Source organism: Oryctolagus cuniculus, chromosome 2, assembly GCF_964237555.1.
Source record: "Oryctolagus cuniculus chromosome 2, mOryCun1.1, whole genome shotgun sequence".
Taxonomy (NCBI): Eukaryota; Metazoa; Chordata; class Mammalia; order Lagomorpha; family Leporidae; genus Oryctolagus; species Oryctolagus cuniculus.
Genome location: NC_091433.1, coordinates 23,132,535 through 23,139,205, shown reverse-complemented (window position 1 = coordinate 23,139,205; position 6,671 = coordinate 23,132,535). Strand labels below are relative to the sequence as shown.

The following is a 6,671-nucleotide window of genomic DNA, read 5'->3' as shown; positions in this document are numbered from 1 at the left end:
CTCCTTCACTGAATTGTTTCAAACCTTCCCAGCAAACCCAAGGGCTCCTCCACAGCTTCAGGTATAGTAAATAGTAACAACCAGCTTCTCATTACCAATTACCTGCACTCATCTGCTTTTTGTTACCTTAACTAAAATTCCTAAGGAGAGTTTCTTCAGGAAAGAAAATGTTTATCTCATTGTGTGGTTTGAGGTTATAGATTTAGGAGGCCCTCAAGGCCCAGAATCGGTGGAGGCTGGCTATGGTGAATATGGCAGCAGTAATCGCTTCGTGAGCCAGAAAAGAGAGTGATAACCTATCGTGAATTTGAACTGAAATACCTGAACTCCTCAGGAGAACCATCTTCCAAGGAATGTCTGCAATGACCCAAAGACCTCCCACCAGACTCGCCTTTCAGAAGCCATCATCAGACAGTGACAACAGGAGGTAAAAGAGAATCAATGCCTGAGGGAAACGGGGCGGGGGTTGGGGAGCACGATGATTTTAGTGCTAAAACAAGCTGGGCTTGGGGTGGATAAGCCCTAGGGAGTGGATAGAGGACCACTTAATAACGGGTCTTTCATTATATCATCTACTTTTCATTTGAATTTGGTTTCAGGAAGGTAGAGCCTAATAAGGCTTACAACTGTCCCCAGAATGAGTTTTGAATAAGTGAAAGAGAAAATAAGCTTTTTCTTGTCTGGCACATTTAGTCTAAGAGGTTTTTTTGTTCATTTGTTTATTTTTAAAGGAGGAAACCTAAGTGTGAGTCCATTGGATTGGATGCAGAATTACTCATGGCTGATAAACCTTCCTATTGATCATAGAAAAGACTAAAGAAGATAAAAGAAGGCCTGGCTCTGTGAGAGCTCTGTTTTGTCCAGATGGCTACAGTCCCTCTGGCATTCTGCAGTGGAACAGTTTGAACTGGCATCCCCAAGTCTTCAGCACAGCCTTTCAGACTCCAGGCATCCCTGGGTGCCCCTTGCAGAATGATTCAGACCTGGAATCTCTTCTCAAAACTTGAATACGACCCCAGATGTTCCTGGAGGTTTCTTTTAAATCAATTCAGACTTGGAGTCTTGTCCCAGATCTCAAATACAAGAATACATAAAGCATTCTTTACAACAACACTAATATTCCAACTTAATCGCAAAGAAACCATTTCTACTTATCAGCTTCATCAATTTTGAGTATAGGCATATTGCCACCATCCTTGTGAGATAATTTAGTTATTATATTCTAATGTTTTGTTTTGGTGAATGTGTTTGATAGATAAGCAATTAAGATTTTATTTTATTGGTCAGTGAGAATTTGATCAACCAAATTAGGTCAATGCTATGTTGAATTTGGAATATAAGGTTATTTGAATATGGAATAATGTATGCATTTACAAGTATCTACTTATACACTTACATTCTCAGGTAATATAAAATAAGAATTGAAATGGCTGAATCTGCAAACTGAGTTTAAGGAATAAAAAATTAAAAAAAAATACATAAGATATTTCTAGTTGGGGTTCCTGAGTGCAGTGATATCACCAAATGAGAAAAATATGGCAGTAACATTAGAATGAGGAAACTAGGAATTAAGTTTGAGGTACAGTGATTTTGAGATAGACTACCCAAAGTAATCAAATATTACTCAAATGAGATAGGGAAAGCAAATCATTTTAATATGATACATTAAAATAATTTTAGTATATAAAACTTGCCATTCATTATTATTGTCTTTAGAAAAGGGAACTATGTAAATGAGAATAATTAAAGCTGTTTCTTTTAACCTGGGCAAAATGGTCTAGAGAGGTCAGGTGTGTTCCCTACTTAAGGTGGAATCTTTAGGGTGGCGCCGTGACTCACTAGGCTAATCCTCTGCCTGTGGCGCCGGCACCCCAGGTTCTAGTCCCAGTCGTGGCACCGGTTCTGTCCCGGTTGCTCCTCGACCAGTCCAGCTCTCTGCTGTGGCCCAGGAGGGCAGTGGAGGATGACCCAAGTGCTTGGGCCCTGCACCAGCATGGGAGACCAGGAGGAAGCACCTGTCTAAATCTGCCTGTCAAAAAAATAATAATAAAAAATGGAATATTTATGTTGATAGTTATTTTAGATATATATATCCTGGATTTCTATGAATCTATATTATACTTACAAATTTTAGTGTAATCAACTTCATAAATTTCAGATTAATACTGTTCTCATAAAATTCACTTAAATGAAAACATCTCAACGATACTCTTTACAAGAATTACTGATTAGGTTGAAGTTCCACATTTTGATGAAAAGCCATCAGATCATATCATTAAAATAAAAACATGAAAGATTGTTATAATTCTCATAATTTATATATCCTATAAGGCAATGACCTTGCTTACTAACTACAAGATACCAGGTCATTCTAGTAGCCCTCACAAAGAAAAATGTTTGTCTCATTCTTAGAAATAATAATATATCACATTTATATATATAATATATATTAAAAATCATTTATATATTATTATATATAATATATAAAAATAATAATATTTCACATTTATATATATTTCACATATTTAGAATCCAAGAATAATTAAGAATTCATTGGACAACATATAAAAGCATAATTTGTTCTCTTTAAAATTGAAAATATGTGATTATAAAAGCTTCAGAAAGAAAAATTTACAATTTAAATTAGCTAATGTATATAACTTCAAATAATAACAGAATAAACTAGCAAAATGGGCAAGGAGGTACTCAATTCATGAAAAATATGCAAATAAACATGAAATGTTTTTCTGTGAGTTCAAGAATGTATAATTAGAAATCACCTTAATTTATGTTATTATAATTTATGTTATTAAAATTAAAAAATGAAAATTCTAAGAATAATATCAAATAATTGGTGAAGAAAGAACCATCATATATTATTATCTGGAGTGTAAATTGGTACAAATATTCCGGTGAGCATTTTATGTACATATAATATCTAATGGACAAGAAACATATAATCTTTGTACCAGCAATTCTTAGCTTAGATTAAAAAAAGCAAATAAAGTTTATGTGTCTGTAAACATTGTTAAAATGTCCCTTGCAGTTTGATTTTCTTAACAAAAGAAAACAAAAATCAACAGAGATAAATAATACATAAATGCTTATAGTGTACTGCATCATGAGAGTGTACATGTGAGCTTTTCTTGGATGGGAATTATATATATCTTGTTACTTGTATTATCTGTGGAATCATGTTTTAGCATGATTGTCTCAAAAACATTATATTTAATAAAGTATTTAATGTACTGGAAATAGAAGTGTGTAAAACTTTGTTACTGTTTAAATTATTTCAAAACCATAAAAACAGTATCATGTGTATTTGTAAGTACATAAATTTGTTAGTTTTATAAATTTTATAAATGTGTTAGGCTGCTCTTTGTGTAGTGCCAAAGAGGATATGTACTTATAACATGACCCAACATATATTTGTTTCAAAAAATGATGATAGGTTGAATAATGAACAATCAATATAGGTATAGTTAATCCTGAGGGGGAATGGAATCGTCATGAGATGATGAAAGGGTGCCGAGAGAGCACTTTCCTCTCATATCTGTAGGCTTTGTTTACTACAAACACAAATGCAGATATACTGTGCACTCTGAAATATTAATGACATTAATGTCAGGGAATGTTTTATCTTATATGAAGTAGTTTTTGCATTTTGAATACTCATGGGAGACCTTTGAAATACACATTTGAAATGATTCACAACAAAAGAGATGCTTCTACAAGGTAAATATATATTTAACAAATAAAAGAAAATTTAAAAGGGAAATAGGTTTACACTGTAAGTCCCTGAAGGCTGGAAATTTTATGAATTTAAGAGACTTGCCTTGAACAGTAAGAGGTACTATTTTAGCAAGGATTCTATGAGGTCACTGACCAATACAACAAAGAGTTTATCTATTAAGTGAGAAGTGAGAGAATGTATCTCTATATCCTCCTTTAATTTTATGATTTGATTTTTTTTTTTTTTTTTTTTTTTTTTTTTTTACAGGCAGAGTGGACAGTGTGAGAGAGAGACAGAGAGAAAGGTCTTCCTTTGCCATTGGTTCACCCTCCAATGGCCGCCGCGGCCGGCGCGCTGTGGCCGGCACACCACGCTGATCTGAAGCCAAGAGCCAGGTGCTTCTCCTGGTCTCCCATGGGGTGCAGGGCCCAAGCACTTGGGCCATCCTCCGCTGCACTCCAGGGCCACAGGAGAGAGCTGGCCTGGAAGAGGGGCAACCAGGACAGAATCCGGCACCCCCGACTGTGACTAGAACCTGGTGTGCCAGCGCCACTAGGCGGAGGATTAGCCTATTGAGCCATGGTGCCGGCCAATTGTTTTTCAAATTTACTTTATGTATCCTCCAAATGCTGTGTTCTGAGCAAAGTAACATGATAATTAATTAGTTGAGGTCATTTTTCTTCCTTAAAATATTTATTTTTATTTAACAAAGCAGCAGATACAAAACTAAATATTCAAATTAAAATACATTAACATATATCTAAAAGTATGTGTGTATTCTCTATTATAGTATTCTTTTTTTTAACTTTTATTTAATGAATATAAATTTCCAAAGTACAGCTTATGGATTACAATGGCTTCCCCCCCATAACGTCCCTCCCACCCACAACCCTACCCTTTCCCACTCCCTCTCCCCTTCCATTCACATCAAGATTCATTTTTGTTTCTCTTTATATACAGAAGATCAGTTTAGCATACATTAAGTAAAGATTTCAACAGTTTGCTCCCACACAGAAACATAAAGTGAAAAATACTGTTTGAGTACTAGTTATAGCATTAAATCTCAATGTACAGCACACTAAGGACAAAGATCCTACATGAGGAGTCAGTGCACAGTGACTCCTGTTGTTGACTTAACAAATTGACACTCTTGTTTATGGCCTCAGTAATCACCCCAGGCTCTTGTCATGAGCTGCCAAGGCTATGGAAGCCCCCTGAGTTCACTGACTCTGATAATTTTTAGACAAGGCCATGGTCAAAGTGGAAGTTCTCTCCTCCCTTCAGAGAAAGGTACCTCCTTCTTTGATGACCCATTCTTTCCACTGGGATCTCACTCATGGAGATCTTTCATTTAGGTCCCCCCCCCCCCCCGAGTGTCTTGGCTTTCCATGCCTGAAATACTCTCATGGGCTTTTCAGCCGGATCCGCGTGCCTTAAGGGCTGATTCTGAGGCCAGAGTGCTGTTTAGGACATCTGCCATTCTATGGGTCTGCTGTATATCTCACTTCCCATGTTGGATCATTCTCTCCCTTTTTGATTCTATCAGCTAGTATTCACAGACACTAGTCTTGTTTATGTGATCCCTTTGGCTCTTAGTCCTATCATTATGATCGATTGTGAACAGAAATTGATCACTGGGACTAGTGAGATGGCATTGGTACATGCCACCTTGATGGGATTGAATTGGAATCCCCTGGTATGTTTCTAACTCTACCGTTTGAGGTAAGTCAGCTTGAGCATGTCCTGAATTGCACATCTCTTCCCTCTCTTATTCCCACTCTTATATTTAACAGTGATCACTTTTCAGTTAAGTTTCAGCACTTCAGAAGAATTGTGTATTGATTACAGTATTCAACCAAAAGTGTTAAGTAGAACAAACAAAAAAATACTAAGAGGGATAACATATCAAATTGCTCATCAACAGTCAGGGTGAGGGCTGATCAAGTCACCGTTTCTCATAGTGTTCATTTCACTTTAACAGGTTTCCTTTTTGGTGCTCAATTAGTTATAGTATTCTTAATGTGAAAAAACAACCAGTGCATATCTGGCTCATCCAACAATTCTTCTTTAATCCAAAGCAGAATCATGGCAATAAAATATACTTAAGTTTTTCTATGTCATTTTCAAATCTTCAAGAGCAACTCAAACAATTTCAATTCATACTATATCATATCCTAATTCATATCCAATTGTGTATTTCTATTTCTGTGTTTATAGTATTTAGCTTTAGATATAAATGGACTTCTTAAGTTTTGCATATAGTCATATCTATTTTTCATGAACTTGTAATTTAGATTATGATAAATAAGTAGATTTGTTTGGATCTCAGAGCAAACTGAATCAAAACAAATTACATGATCAAAGCTTTTTAAAAGAATTAATTAATATCATCAAAGTGCTTGATTCTAAGATTTAAATATTTCAAGGAGCTGATAATTCACTCAATACATTATCAACAGCTTAATAACTGCTAGGAGTTTAGAACACGTAAAGATCTATATTTATATACAAGAATACAGATAAAAAGCTAATAGTTAAATCACTAGTGCAGAAATTTATAATTCAACAATCAAAGAAACTGGTTTAATTAGACCAATAAGCATAAATGTATAAAACAGAATGATCAAATAAATATTTCATTTCTTATAAGATGGAGTCCCCATGTTAAATCCATGTTATAGATTATAATTGAGCAGATTACTTAAGCATAATGTCTTTGAAATCTTGTTAAAATATCATGTCCAGTTGGGGTAAATAATTTTTGATTGATCATAAAATAAATTTATGATTTATTTTAAAAGACACTGATTGAACACCTACTAAGTGTCAGAACAAATATCAGGGAAAGTAATCTTAATTATTAGTGTAGATAGATATTTGATGCTTTGAGAAGTCAGACAATTATAAATATAGTATTTCAGGTAAATATATAGAAGAT

The 6,671-nt window shown here is 34.7% G+C and overlaps 1 pseudogene; it reads left to right on the top strand.

Annotated features, from left to right (window-relative positions):
• Positions 1-362: 362 nt before the first annotated feature.
• Positions 363-6,671, top strand: part of LOC108176397 (cyclin-dependent kinase 1-like) — a 196,646-nt pseudogene continuing 190,337 nt past the window's right edge.